General features: G+C 39.4%; 1 pseudogene; it reads right to left on the reverse strand.

The window, feature by feature from the left end:
• Positions 1-13097: 13097 nt before the first annotated feature.
• LOC143552517 (putative acetyltransferase At3g50280) lies at positions 13098-14543 on the reverse strand (annotated as a pseudogene).
• Positions 14544-16187: the final 1644 nt, after the last annotated feature.

Consider the following 16187-nt stretch of genomic DNA (forward strand, 5'->3'; position numbering starts at 1 on the left):
TCTTGTATGTCTTCAAGCATTTGATGCTCGGTTTTTCTCTTGATTACCAGATCATTGACATAAGCTTCCAAGTTTCTGCTAATTTGGCTAGAAAATGCTTTGTCGATCAAACGTTGGTAGGTTGCACTGGCGTTTCGTAGGCAAAAGGGCATCTTTTGGTAACAGAAAATACCCTTGTCCGTGTAGAAAGCGGTTTTTTCTTCATCTTCCACTTTCATGAGAATCCGATGGTAACCCTTGTAAGCGTCGAGAAAACACTTAAAGGGATGGCCGGTTAAAGAGTCAACCTTGAGGTCCATCTCGGGTAAGGGATAGCAATCCTTTGGACATGCTTTGTTCAAGTCTTTGAAGTCGATGCACATCCTCCAAGACTTGTCATGTTTTCGAACCATGACTGGATTAGCCACCCAAGATTGATACTTGACCTCACGTAGGATCCCGGCTTGTATAAGCTTTTCAACCTCTTGGCATGCCGCCAAGCTTCTTTCAGGAGCCAGGCTCCGTTTCTTTTGGACAACAGGCTTAACATCAGGGGGTATTTTTAGCTCATGTTCTGCAATGCTTCGAGGGATGCCTGTCATGTCTTCCAAGCACCAAGCAAAACATCGCTGTAGTTCATTAATAGCTTTTCAAGGTGTGAAAGTGTTTCTTTGGAGAGGCTTGTGTTTACCCATACCTTTTGTTCAGGGTACTTGGGGTTTACGATTAAGCCTTGTTCTTCGTCTTTGCTTTTTGAGCTTTCCCCTTCAACCGTGTAAACCTCTTGAGTAGGTTGAAGGGTTGCAATTCCTATGTCGGTGGGAAACTTCACATCACCTTGACTAACCGAGACAGCCATGTTGAACACACATTGCCCTGGCCTTCCTATGATCACATCATAGTTGGAAGGTGTGTTGATAACGATAAAAGTGAGTGGCTTGATTTTCTTCATCCTACCTTCACTAAAACAGACATCAAGGGTTAGTTGGCCTAAAGGCTTCAAGGGTATATCGGCGATACCTTTTATAGATGACTCAGAGGGTTGAAGCCTTGAACGTTCTTCCTTGCTCAGCTGGTTGAAGAATATTTCATACATGATCTCTGTGGCCGCCCCTGTGTCAATGTAGGTTTTGTTTGTTTGGAGTGTTCCCACGTTCGCTTCCACCGTAGGGGGTTTGAGAGTAAGTTACCTTGAGGCGGTGGGAAGCAGATGCATTGAAGCTCCCAAGCCTCCAAGCGTTGTCCTTTGTGGGAAACATCTTGGTCTAAATTCACCATATTCACTTCTTTGCTTTTTCTTTCAGCCATCTTATCTTTGACCCCTTTCACCAAATGAGCCAATTCTCCAGACTTGACGGCTTCCTCAATTCTTCTCTTGAGTTGAAAGCAATCGTTTGTGTGGTGACCTTTTTCTTCGTGGAACTCACAGAACTGGGTGGAACTTTCAATTTTCTTGCTCTTGGGCAAGGGTCGAGGAGGTCGGAAGTTGTGCTTCACTTCTTCTGTGGCAAGGATTTCCTGAGGGGTTTTGGTTAAGGTTGTGAAGTTTACAGTCTTCTCCCTGCTTGGAGGGTTCCGGCCTTCTTGCCTTCGTTGATCTGAACTACAGGGATACTTGTCATATGGATTGTAGTTCCCTCTCTTTCGGTTGGGGCTGTTGCCTCACCAACTGGGAGCTCTTTTTCGCTGCTCTTTGAAATCAACGGCCTCCTCGCCTCGAATATGTGCCTCAGCTCGTTCAAGAGCTTCTTCAAGGGTTTTAGGCAGGCATTTGTTAAAGTCCTTTGTGAGGTGCTTGGAGGTGATGGCGTTCATGAAGCCTACCACCCTCATTTTTTCGTCAGCCCCCACATATTGTAACCCTTCTTTCTTGTACCTTTCGATGAAGTCTCGAAGGCTCTCATCATCTTTTTGTTTTATCTGAAAAATGACAGTGGCGTCCTTGACGTACCTTCTTTGTTGTGAGAAGTGGGCCAAGAAGCCTTTGCTCAGATCATCGAAGCTTCGAACGCTTTGAGAAGGAAGGTCGTTGAACCATATTCTTGCCGATTTGACTAACGTTTGCGTGAACATCAAGCAACATTCAGCATGGGACCATTTTTCAATTCTGGCTGCCCCAGTGAAAACTTGGAGGTGGTCTTCGGGATCTTCAGTCCCATCATACATTCTTGTATGGGGTGGCATCTTAATTTTTGTTTGAAAGTCATAATCGGCGATTTGTTGAGAGAAACATGATAAGTTACCGGGCTTGTAAGGCTTTGCCAGATCTTCATCTAGCCTCACAGCAGGATTATGACTTGTTGTTCCTTTGTGAGTACCCAACGATTCGATTGGTTGATGAGATGGGTCCAAGGTAAATGTGCCGTCATTTGAGCCATCATCTGAGGCATGAAGTTAAAGCCTTGAAGGCTTTCAGGTGTTGCTGCTGCTTGCTTTGCTCCCATGGAAGTGCTCATCGCTGCACTTCGAGCCAAGGGCAAGACTGACATGGCCTGCTCCCACGTAGTGGCTGTAGGAGGAGCACTTGAAGCTGGTGACTGCCATATTTGGTCGAGAGTGGTCTCGTGTCCAAGGGGTTATGAAGTGAACAAATGGAAAGTCGTTGGGCTTGATCTCCCATAGGTATAGGGAGATGGGTTAAAGGGTTGACAGGTTACACTTGGACCAGCTTCAAAAAGAGAAGCAGCCGGGTGTGAGCTTATTAGAGGGGAAGGTGGACGTCCGAGCGACAGTGAGGGCTCTGATTCGTCATAATCTACCCTTATTCTTATCCCCTTTTCTCTTTCTTGGCTCATGTGTTGGTTAAGAAGATGTCTTAGTTGCAAGAAATGTCGTGATACCCCTTCCATTGTCAAGTCAACACGTTCCGGAGTGTTCGTGACTCCTGCATGAGGAAAAGGAACTCCGGATCGTGAAGGGGTTGGAGTTCGAAAAGGTGAAAAATCAAGGAACAAAGGTCCCGTCGAAGTTCCTCCCGGAGTGGAAAAAACCGAGGTTGTCGCCGGAGCTTCTTGGCCGGCACTTGGTGTCGGTGTTCTTGACACTTGATTGACTTCTCCAGGAGATCCACCTTCCGACATGGTGATGGAGCTACACTACTGGTCTTTATGATAAAGTAAGCGCCGTAGCCCCACGGTGGGCGCCAACTTGTTGCTACAACAAGATAAGACCAATGATAGTGAATGGACTGGTTAAGCTAACAAGCTTCAAGGGTTCAGGTTAACCTAACGCAGGTCGTGGTGTCCCTCTACGTTTGTAAAACGTAGAAGGAGGTTCACTAGTTAGTTGTTTGTTGTTATAGCTCACCGAAGATCAAGAACCATGATGTTTGGAATCGGTTTCAAAATGATGTTCTTGGTGAAGCTATGAAGTTATTGAAGTAAGAAAGAAAAAATCTAAGAGCATATTTCTCAAGGAAGAAGAGAAGATTAGGGAGATGGTGTTATCTGCCCAAATCTGTTGTGTTTATGTTTATGGCTAAGTCTCTCTTATATAGGAGAAGAGACTTAAGCCTTTCGTCCAAATGTAACTAAACTAGTTCCCCTCCAGTTTGCCTAGAGAGTTGACCTTTGTGGGCGGGAAGGTTTGGACCGCTTGTCCATAGTTAAAATAATAATACTTTATCTGAGCATGTCCTTTGGTCAGGGGGGACACGGATGTGAACAGTGATGTGACATCGTACTGTAGCACGTGGGTACTTGTTTACATAAGTTTGGGCGGGAAACGAAGCTTTTAACCTTTTAACCCTTTGGCGTTAATGTATTCCAGCCATTTTATTATTTCCTTGGGCTACCCCCGTCATCACTTATAAAACCACTAAACAACAAAACCTCACGACATTCTGAAATTGTGTTAAAATTATTTATTATGTTTCTCTGTTTGTGAATTTGCATCTATTAAGGGAGGGAACTCGACCAGATGCTACTTTCTTTCATATTAATTAGAATGAATCTCGACATTCTAAGGTTGTGTTTTCAGTCCAACAAATATAATTGAAATTTGAGTATGGGTTTGCCTCTTTATTCTTGGTTTATTATTACTTTCATTAATAACATGTTGCAGTTACATGTTTAGTGGTGCAAGATTGGTTGGTCAAGCGAGTTGGGTTACATATCAAACACATCACCTAGCCTGTAATGAATCGAATGAACATTACTCAACTATTGTTGGTCAATTTGACCCATGGCAGGGTCATTAGACAAAAAGGCATCCTTACACATGATTCAAGATCATACAAATCACTATTTAGTTAGCACGCATATGAATCGTTCTCGGTTGGCAGCTATGAATGGATATAAAACAGAAATCAAGTAGGCCCGTAGAAATTTATGGATTATATTTGTTATGTGGGCATGCTGTAGATCAAAGTTTGTTTTTCTATTTTGGATCGATGTCATCTGTTTGTTTTATTTTTGTTTTTTTTTTTTTTTGAATTTTTAAATGTAGAAAATGCATATGATTGAAATCTCTAATGAAACATGAATATGATGTAAATACTCAGGCATAGGGGATATGATACCACTTCTAAAAACTGGGTGCTTGTGTTTCATCTTAATCTGGTGCTTTTAATGGAGACTACTCGAGCTTTTACTTGGATGGAATGTAGTAAGTTTGATCTCTTTGTTTCTTCAACTATTTACTTATTTACATCCAACACATCAACATTTCAAAATTATGCACTAGTATCTGTGTGTATCATTAAAATTATGTTGAACTTCAAATCTCAAAGTTGTACCATAAATAACCTAATAGTTATTAGGCGTAACTTATCAACACAAACTGAAATTATTGTTTTTTTTTTTTTTGGCTCTGAAAGACTCAGTTACTTGATATGAATATTGGGTCAACTTTGGTTGACTTTTTGATTTAGTTAGCTGTGAAAACTATTGCTAAATTCATTGCACCATTTTTAAGCTTTTATATTATCAATCAAAATCAGTTGTTTTTAAGGCAAGAACAAGGAAATCTTTGTAACTTGGAAATTTTAAATCCTACAGCCATCGATAAGAAAATCAAGTAATTTTGGAAGAAAATCAGCCAATGATAAAGAGAATCAAAAGTAATTTGGAGAAGAAAATTATGTTGGAGGAGAGAAACAGAGCCCGAAGATGGTAGAAAGAGAAAGTTTTACTACTATATGATAGTCTTATTGATGAACCTAGAAATGTAGTAGATAAATGTCGAAACCATGTTTCACAACCCCTATAGTGGTAACAAAATTAATATTGCCTTTTAAACATTCTTTGATTAAAACATTTGACTTTGTTTTGTTGTTTGGACGCCGTTGGTTTCTTCGACTTACAATTTCATAACCCCTCCCCCCCCCCCACACGGGGCAATGCGAGGAATGGAAATACACAAAAAAAACATGTCTGAATCGAGTTTTGGAGAAACTCGATTCATTTGAAAAATGATTCGAATCGAATGGAAGAACGAAATGAATCGAATTGGAAACGAATCGAATTAAAACTCAATTCAACTGGTTTGAAAATTTGATTCTCATGGTTTGAAAACTCAATTCGAATGGTTTAAGAACTCTATTCGATTGGTTTGAAACCTTGATTTGAATTGTTTGAACTTTAGCTTAACCCCAGCCAGGGGCTTTGCCCCTTAGACCCTGCTAGGGGCTGCTGCCCATAGAACCCCGCTTGCAGGGGCGCTGCCCCCGGACCCTCGTGAGCTAGGGGTTTCACTAACCTGATTGATGATATATTAGAAGTGGTTAATTGATACATATATTTATTACACAGTTAGTCGTGCACAGCTAAGGAGGGGACTTACCGCTAACTAAGAAAGGAACATGACACAGGTGAGTTTCCAGTCCCATTTTCATGTTATGTTTTTATGAATGTGTGCATACTCATTGTGATTTGTTAATACACTTACCTTAAGTGGTAAGTGTATGCTATTTGTATGTTTAATGATGATATACGAACGATATTGAATGTAAAAAAGAATTAGAAGTATACAAGTAAACGTATTTGAACATATGTATGTCTATTTTATGGTTGTATGGTTATTCAATGCATAAGGGAACCGGACCCTAATATTATCCTAGGCAGAAGGGAACCGGAATCCGAGGCAGAAAGTGAATCGGGCCCTATTAATACTCGAGGCAATAGGGCGAAATGCTCTTTAAAACGTATAATCATGTATGTAAAAGTAAGATAAAATATGAAAGTATGAAAGTAAGAATTAAGGTATATACTTACGTATGAACAAAATAAAGTAAAGCAGAATAATTAGATAGTATGTGAAAGTAATGTATGTTACCTGATTAACTAGAACTTACTCAGCGTGGCTGACTTTTAGTATGCTTGTAGGTAAATAGGCTAAGGCAGCTAGCTTGAATGAAGACACATGGCATTGTACTGAAAAGGATGGCATCTTGAGAAGAATGTTATGGTGTTTTAATATGACATTTTCTATTATGTTTAAAGACAAGAGTTTGATTGTTATGAAAAGATTTGAATGATTATGTAATATATGGTGGAAGTTTAATGTTTCTGAGAGAGTTTTAATTCACACTGATATTTAGAACTATGTTTATGAGTAAATCCAACGTTAAAGTAGAGCAATGGGAATGGGGCCTTACAAGTATTTCTTACACTACTCCAAATATATTTAATTTATGTTGCGGATGTGTTTCTTGTTGTCTACATTTTGTCATTTGGTATGTTGCTCCTATTTCCAGTTGGCGTTAATGATTTGCTTAGTCAAGGACCTAGCCATTCTTTAGGCCTTGCTCGTATGTATGCCCTCTATTGCATTAATTTCTATTTCGGGTCACAAGTCGGTGAAGCGGGCCTAAGAGGTTTTAACAAGTCTGTTCATATCTAAGGGGTATTAAGAAACATTCATCAATCTGCTTGGTGGCCAAATTCACCTTGTTGCCCAAGTTGACCTTGTTGCTAAAGTTCACTTTCTTGGCCAAGTTCACCCTCACCCTGGCGGCCAAGTTGAGTGGTGGTCGCATATTATGCTTGGTGACCAATTTGAGTTACTAGTATAATATGTGTACAAAGTTAGTGTTAGATACAACAACAAAAACACAACGATCACCACCATAACTACCAAAAATATTGTAAGTAGTATTTTGACCTATATTTTCTTGTTATAATATAATTCGTTTATTTCTAAGTTGTTCATTAATTACCGGTTCAAGAACGTGATAATTAACGATTCAGCCAACAAAGAAGGTGTTTCGATCGAACAAGTTGGTATGATCTCCCAAGGAAGTTGTTGTCATTGTCAATGGAACAAGTCGGTTTTTTTAATTGTTTCTTTGTTCAAACAAGTTGGGTTTGAGCAACCATGGATGACTCGACTCCGCCACCGTCGCCAGAGGGGAAAGAGAAAGGGTCGATTTCCATTCAATGTGTTATGTTAACTACAAAGAACTATGTCGTGTGGGCTATGAAGATTAAAGTAGTCCTAAGAGTTCACAAAGTTTGGGATACCATTAACTCGGGTGTCTCCGATGAACACAAAAATGACATGAATGTGGCCTTCTTGTTTCAATCCATACCTAAAACCTTGATCATGCAAATTGAAGATCAAGAAACTACGAAAGCCATGTGGTATTCGATTAAAACCCGACACTTAGGTGCCGAACGGGTTAGAGAAGCACATCTCCAAACCTTACAATGGAATTTGACAATATGAAAATGAACGAGTCAGATTCCATGGACAACTTTGCGGGCAAGTTATAAAGCATTGCCTCGAAATCCGTGGCTCTCGGCGAAGTTATAAATGAAGCAAGGTTGATAAAAATTTTTCTCAAAATTCTCCCAAGATCTAAGTATATGCATATGGTTTCTTTGATTGAGCAAGTGTTGGATCGTAATAAAAAGGGATTTGTAGATGTTGTAGGCCGATTCTGAGCCTATGAGGAGCGAATCTGAGAAGAAAAAATTCAAGGTGGTGACCAAGGTAAACTTTTATTCGGTAAATATATTTCATCAAGCCATAGAAGTTTTTAATCTAATAGGGGACGAGGAAGAGGAGGTCGAGGTTGCGGTAAAGGCCGATTTAATTGCCGACCAAACACCTAACACCAAACAAGGGTCATCAAGTCGGGGGAAATAAAGGTGAAGAAAAATCGGTCAAAGATTTTATGTTACCGATGTGACAAGTTTGGTCACTTTGCATCCGGTTGCCCTGACCGAGTTCAAAAGGGTCAAGAAGCAAACAAAATCGAAGCCCGTGAAAATCTTGATGATGCGGCATATATACATCAAGTTGTGTTCTTAAATGAACAAAACCTAGTGTTGTAGAAATACGATACCGAGCGGGTCAAAGATAATGTATGGTAGTTGGATAATGGGGCAAGTAATCATATGACGGGAAACTGGCCATATTTTTTAGAATTAAACGAGAACATAATTGGGAGGTTTAAGTTCGGAGATTGGTCATTTGTTCAACTCAATTCTTTTCCAAGGAAAATCGGGTGACCAAGATGTGCTAGCCGAAGTTAATTACATTTCAAAGTTAAAAAATAATATAGTATGTCTCAGTCAAGAAACGGAGTTTGGGTGTGACATTCGGATGAGACATGATCTTCTGATCATGTACGATGAGAATGAGACACGAGATCCGCAAACCGACTCTATAAAATACGAATGAAGAATGGAGCTCCCATGTGCTGGCACTCAAAGATCCAAGATGATGCATGGTGTTGGCATTCAAGGCTCGGGCACATCAATTTCGAGTTAATGTAATAAATGGCTAATGAGGATCTAGTAGAAGGTTTACCACATGTTGAACAAGAAAATCAGTTGTGTGAATCGTGTTTGGTGGGTAAACAAACGAGACGTTCGTTTCCGGCCACATCCTTGTTTAGATCATCCTAACCTTTAGAGTTAGTTCATGGTAATTTGTGCGGTCCAATAACCCCATCCATTATCTCGGGTAATAGGTATGTCTTTGTTATTATATACGATTAGTCACGATATATGTGGACGTTTTTATTGAAAGAAAAAGGTGAAGTGTTTGAAAGTTTTAAGAGGTTTAAACCCCCAATCGAGACGGAGGCGGGTTTACCAATGAAAACTCTCCAAACCGATAGGGGAGTAGAATTCACTTCACGTGATTTCAATCAGTTTTGTGATGAAAGTGGAATTATTCGGCATTTAACTGCCCCGTACACGCCACAATAAAATGGCGTGGAAGAAAGGAAAAACCAAACTTTAATGTGGATGGTGAGAAGATTCTAAAGGCGATGCAGGTACCGAATTAGATGTGAGGAGAAGCAGTCCGACATTCAACCTTTTTAATCCATCGGGTCCCACCCCAGGCCTTGCTTGATCAAACTCCATATGAACGGTTAAAGAAAAAGAACCCGATTATTGAACACGTTCGAGTATTTGGGTGCATGGCGTATGCTAAAGTTATTACTGTTCATCTAAAGAAACTTGATGACTAATCAAGACAGCTCGTTTATCTCGGGTCGGAGACAGGTTCAAAGGCATACCGTCTCTTTGATCCGAACACCCGAAAAATAGCTATTGGTTGAGATGTTGTGTTTGACGAAAATAAAGGGTGGAATTGGTTAAAGAATGTCGAAAAGACTGACTACGAGCCGGGTATGTTTTTTTATTATTGGGGGTGGGGGGTTGACAGTGAAACTGGTTAAATCGAACCCACTATATGTTAAAGAAATTTCTAGAAACAACCCGGGTAGCCTAAGCTCTGAACCTGCATCATCGGTTCCACCCAAGTCCAACGGCTCAGCCGAACCAAGTCATATTGGACCTAATTCCTCAACCCGCTCTAAAGTTTAGTCGACGAGTAATGGGTCACATGTCCATTCGGGTGAACTGAGGCCCAAACGGGTATAAGACGTTCAACCCAAGTCTCGATTTTACGAAAAGATTACAAGAAGATTATGTGTTACATGTTGGCTCTAACTATGAGCAAATGCTTCTTACAACAAGTGGTGAACCGAGTAGCTATTTTGAGGCTAATTCGAACCAAGAATGGGTTCGTGCTATGAATACCGAAATCGATTCGATAAACAAGAATGAAACATGGAAGTTAGTCGAACTTCCAAATGGTGCAAAATTTATCGGGTAATAGTGGGTGTTCAAATTAAATGAAATGTGGATGTAACGATAAACAAGTACAAAGCTCAGTTGGTTGCAAAGGGTTAGGTGCAATGACCCGTGATCGACTTTGATGATCCGGTAGCCCGAATCGAGACCGTTCGGCTACTAATCGCATTGGCTATATTTAAAGGGTGGGAAATCCACAATCTTGATGTAAAATCGGCTTTCTTGCATGGTGAATTGAAATAAGTCATGTTTGTTTCACAACTTGAAGGATACGAGAAAAAGGGCGAGGAGGCAAAAGTTTACAAGTTGTCAAAGCCCTTGTACGGGTTAAGGCAAGATCTTGAGCTAATTGGAATACAAAGCTCAATAACATCCTACGAGACATGAAGTTTCAAAAATGTTCCAAGGAACATTCGGTTTACCGAAAGACGTATGGGAAACATTTGTTGATCGTAGCCGTGTATGTGGATGATTTATTTGTGAGAGGTACAAGCTCGGGTATAATTTACGACTTCAAGAAGGGTATGGCGAGCAAGTTTAAGATGTCGGATCTCGGGAAGTTAACCTACTATCTTGGAATCAAAGTATTTCAACGAGAGGACAGGATAGTAATTACACAATTAGGATACGCCAAACGAATTCTAAAAGAGACCGGTACGCAAAACTATAATCTGTCTCAAGTTCCAATGGATCATGGTGTGAAATACTCGAAAGTCGAGACGAAGTCGAACTCGATGCAACCGGCATCGAAAGGTGGTGGGTTGCTTACGATATTTATTACACACTCGTCCGGATATGGAGTTGCGCAGTCACTTGGAGTTAAAGACCTTTCTAATGCAAATCAGAAATTTGGGGGGGTGAATGCTGGATTAAGTTCTATTCCCGGTCACAAGTCGGTTAACCGGGCCTAAGAGGTTTAAACAAGTCGGTTAAAGTCTAAGGGTATTATGAAACATTCATCCATTTGCTTGGTGGTCAAGTTCACCTTGTTGGCCAAGTTCAGCTGGGTGGCTAAGTTGAGTGGTGGACACATATTATGCTTGTTGACCAGGTTGGGTTACTAGTATAAATACAAGTACAAAGTTAGTGTTTGATACAACAACAAAAACACAACAATCACCACCATCACTACCAAAGATATTGTAAGTAGTTTTTTTATATTTTCTAGTTATAATATAGGTCGGTTATTTCTAAGTTGTTCATTAGTTAGCATTTATCATTCTTGACCCTCTGGAATATAACATCCTTTGTTAATGTGGTATGCTTCGTTAACATAAACCTTACATCAATCCTTAAACTTGTATTTCTAATGGAACATACCTTGTATTTCTGATTTGAATTATTGCGTTTATATGTGGTTATGTTCATTACTATAGTCATCCGAATGCTAACGTCCACTTTAGTAGCTTTAGCAGCTTTTCTTTGAAACACACAAAACATGAAATTGCAGGGATGAAAGTGGGTGGTGGATCTTCCCTGGCGCAATCATGTCTTGGGAACTGGCATGCTACTAATTAAAGAACAACGTTTCTTTTCATTTGGAGTTACGGTCCTTGTATAGTAATGATGTCTCGTTTTGGCGATCGTGAGATCATTTTGTTCATTTTTACGGTATGTGTATTTGTCGGGATTTTGAGTATAGCTGACACAAATATAGAGAGAGAAAGAGGTGTATCGGAAGTTAGAAAGAGTGTTGAACTTGAAACAATAGTGTCAAGATTTGGGCCAAATCCCATTATACCTCTTACAAATGGAAAGAAAAGTTGTTCTTTAATTGTTTTCATCGTCTTTTTTGCTTCTAATCTTAGCTAATATACACACAATTTGAATGAAGCTTCAATTATTATGGGATTTTCTAGAGACACTCACTCTTTTTCTAAAAAAAAACCCTCTATACACCCTATACGGGGTGTATACGGGGACCAATATGCCCCGTATAGCCCTATACGGGACGATAGAAGGTCTGGGTGTCCCTGATAGGACCCATTATTATTCTAGAGTACATTTTTTTTGTTATACTCCCCCCGTCCCTTTGAAAGTGTCCACATTTCCTTTTTAGTTTGTCCCATTACAAATGTCTACTTTAAAAATTTATTAACTAATTGTCGTTACACAAATGCAATCATTCAAACTTTCTTAAGTTTTGTCTTTTTATATATGTCAAGAGCATTATAATCATTTGTTAAACAAAAAATACAATCATTTAAACTTTCTTAAATTTTGTGTTTTTCAAACCATAGCACTTCTAAAGGGAGGGGGGAGTATATTTATTGATAGATATTTATTTTACTACTAGCTAGTTTGATCCTCCTGTGTTGCAGAAGTTTATCTAATTTTTTGTTTTTAATCGTTTTGCTATTTTATAATGATTTATTTTATTTTTTAACGTAGTTTTATTTTAATTTAATACATATATATTAGTTTTTTATTATATTTTTTAATGTTTGGGTTTATCAGTTGAGATGTTTAGGTTTTTTAGATTTTTAACGAATAAACATAAATGAATACGAACATGTTGATTTTTTAAATGTACAAACATGAACACAAATATAATTGTCTAATGAAAAAAAGGGGTGTTGATGTAGTTGACGATGGTAGGTAGTATCGGAAGTTAACCGACGATGGAGATGATAGACTAGCAACGGAGAAAGTGTTCATCAATAAATGAGATCTTATAACTCATTTGAGGGCTATTGGAGTTTGGTAAGACTCATAACCCGTGAAAATTATTCTTTGATGATTAAGGGTTTATTTCACAAACAAATGAGATGTTATAACCCGTTTAAGGGTTATCCGGGTTTGGTGAGACCCATGACCCGCGAAAATTATTGTTTGATTATGAAATTGTTTTATAAATAAATGAGATGTTATAACTCATTTAAAGACTATCCGGGTTTGGTGAGACTCATACCCGCGAATTCGTGTCAAATGTATGAGAAGCCTCCATTTATAAATCAAGCAATCTGGTGGCTTTAGAGAATGGAAGAAACAACCTGAGAGTGACACTTATGATTTTATAGTAGACAATTATATAGATAGTTAGATTAAATTCGAAACGATTACAAATTAAAATACAAACTTATGGTATCCAAATTAAACACGAGATTAATTTATTATAATACTTGGGGGTACTACTTAGTTACTCTTTAGCGCACTTATGAACCCCTCATCACATTCAAGAACCACCATGTATTCCGGCAACAAGCAAACTTCTGCGTCCATGCTCCCGCCTCCTTCCTGACCAGGATACATCGTCACTCCCCCGTTGGATTTGTTCCCCAACCCACTTCTAGCCGCAACCACCTTCCCCAACCCAAATTCGCACCCATACATGTCAAACCTTGGCGAACTCCCAATGTACACAATGTTCGAATGTGGAACTCCATTTGTTTTGAATACCTGCGGGTTTCTATACCATGACTCAAGCCGCCTTTTCACGGCTTCGTAGTCGTGGTTTCTCACAGATTCATGGATCTTCAGAGCCGCCCATCCAAGCCCGTGAGTCATTAGATCCTCAACCGTTGTTGTTGCCATCACTGCTTCCATGAAACTACCAAAATAATCATCCGACAAAGGTGGTTTCACCCTGCTCCGGTTATTAATTGTTAGTTTACAGAAGGTTTTACTATCGCGCGGTTGTTGCTGAACTCGAGTTAAACACCTCCACAGAAGTGCGGAAACTGCTTGTAAACTCGATATCCGTTTGCATTCGGAGTTTGCTTTCGCTTTGAGTTTGGAGATCGCAGCCGATGAGAAGTGGAAGAATCTCTCTTTATATTGTGCGTTATTTTCGGATCGTTGGATGAATTAATCTTGATGAGTAAACGGAAGATTTGGAATATGATCATATCCTTCAAGGATCCACCGTTTAAACGACGGAGGACGCGAGATAATGGGACAACCATTTTCGTATTTGGATCTGAATACTTCACTCCAAGCAGACATGAAATGCCAAAAAGATGTTCCATCGGCGAGGCAGTGGTTCACGGAACCACCTATGAAGATTCCATCGATAAGCTCGGTCACCTGAATCGATAAAAACGGGAGTTTATGACCATCATGGTTAATAGCGTCGTTAAGGTCGAAGAAAGAATGAACAACCGCGGGTACATCAGTCGACTTAACAATGTCCGAGATGGTTACATCTACGGTTGCATGAACAAACTTGACTCCAGGGCTGTTTTCAGGGTCAACGTAGATGACATACGAAGGCGAGTTATCTTGTTTTCGAGTGGCTAAGCGGGCAGCAAGAGGGTAGAAATGAGTGAGGGTGGCGGAGAGAGAATGCCGAAGTGCTTCCAAGAAAGCGGTTGTGGAGAAATCTTTATAAGGTGGTGGTTTTGCAAAAAGGAGACCCTTTTGGTTGTAGTCGAGGTTGAGAATGATGAGCTCATAGGGGGTGAGGTATATGGGTTGCTTGGTATTGTGTGAGAGGTCGTGCAGCGGCTTGATGAAGTCTTCGAATACTCGATTCACTGTTTGAGAAGTCATAGGAGTTTTCAGTTTTCAGACAAATACATAGATGATGGCTTAAATTGTTTCATGTACAAAGAATATAATATAGTGCAAGGGAAAGTGAGCTGACATGTTGCTAAGTTGGATATGAAGGTGTGTGGTGGGGTAGAGAATGAGGGTGAGTGGGTAGAATGTGTGGTGTTGGCTTCAGGTGAGATTGGTGATTATGAGGAGTTTATAGTATGCAACTATTTAAAGTTGATTTTATAGACCTATGACTTAACAATAAAACAATAGTTTCTAATGCTTAAATTTACATGTTTCATTTACATGTTGTATGTTCAAGAGTTGAAAATACTTTAACATGAGTTTATGCAAGTATTTACGTTAACGGGTCATACGGGTTGAATTAAGGACAAAGATCTATGTTGAACTTTATTGATGGATAAGTGTGCGTAGTGATGATATAGTGAAAAAATACCAATGTTAGGTTGATTCGAATTTACATACGTATTCTAAATGTCGTATGTTGGCAATAAAGTTGCTAGGGATGTTGAAGTATGGAAGCTAATGAGTCGGCGGAGCATAAAAAGTTTTGGTAGATCCTATGCGCAAAAGGTAAGTGATTCTTACATCTTAGGTATACGAGTTATCCTTGCAAAGTGGTTATTTAATTGGGTTCACGAATCCTAATACTTTTAAGTATGGCCATTATTATATGTTATGGTGGATTTATGAAGGTGGATTCTCTTGTTTTCGAGTGGTAAGCGGGCAGCGAGAGGGTAAAACAGAGTGCGGGTGACGGAGAGAGAGTGAAGAAGGGCGTCCAAGAAAGCGGTTTTGATGAAATCTTGATAAGGTGGTGGTTTTGCAAAATAGGAGACCCATTTGGCTAAAGTTGAGGTTGAGAATGAAGAGCTCATAGGGTGTGAGGTATATGGGTTTCTTATTAGTATCGTGTGAGAGGTCGTGCAGCGGCTTGACGGAGTATTCGGATACTCGATTCATCGTGTGGGAAGTCACCGGAGTTTCACCGTGTGAGAAGTCATGGGAGTTTTCAGTTTTCAGACAATTAAATAGAAGGCTTAAATTGTTTCGTGTACAAAAAATATGATATAGTTCAAGGGAAAGTGGGCTGGCATGTTGCTAAGTTGGAGATATCAAGATTGCTTCTTGTATATATAGTAACAATATTGCTGTGACATTTTGGTTAATCCCTATGAGTTTGAGAGTTCGCTAACTTAGTTGGATTACTAAGTGCTGCACTTAGTTTGGAGAAATAAGCTTTTGACAAGTGATATCAGTTGATTCAAGTATGATTAAAGGAGCATTAAAAATTTAAAACCACTAACTAATGGGAAAGGAAATTAAGTCGCGAGTAGAGGGTTATAGATATGATGAACCATCTCAGCTAGACACATTTATCTAAACAAAATGAGTTTGTGAACAATGGTGACAAAGTTGCTAGGGTATTGGACGAAGGAAGAGACACATATAATTAGCTCAATGAAATTTCCCGTCGTTATAAACATGTCCGGATGTAACGTAACGGTTCTATTACCCGTCAAGTACGAGGGCATATCCATGGATAATAGGTATACCAATTAGTTTCATGAAAAACGTTCGTTGGGATTTCCAAACACAATTTTTTACTTTCCATTCTAATTTTTGTATAATTTTATGCTTTTAACTATGATAAAT

The sequence above is a fragment of the Bidens hawaiensis genome, unplaced genomic scaffold, assembly GCF_021521415.1.
Source record: "Bidens hawaiensis isolate Kalapana, Puna unplaced genomic scaffold, B.hawaiensis_p1.1 tig00016940_1, whole genome shotgun sequence".
Classification (NCBI taxonomy): domain Eukaryota; kingdom Viridiplantae; phylum Streptophyta; class Magnoliopsida; order Asterales; family Asteraceae; genus Bidens; species Bidens hawaiensis.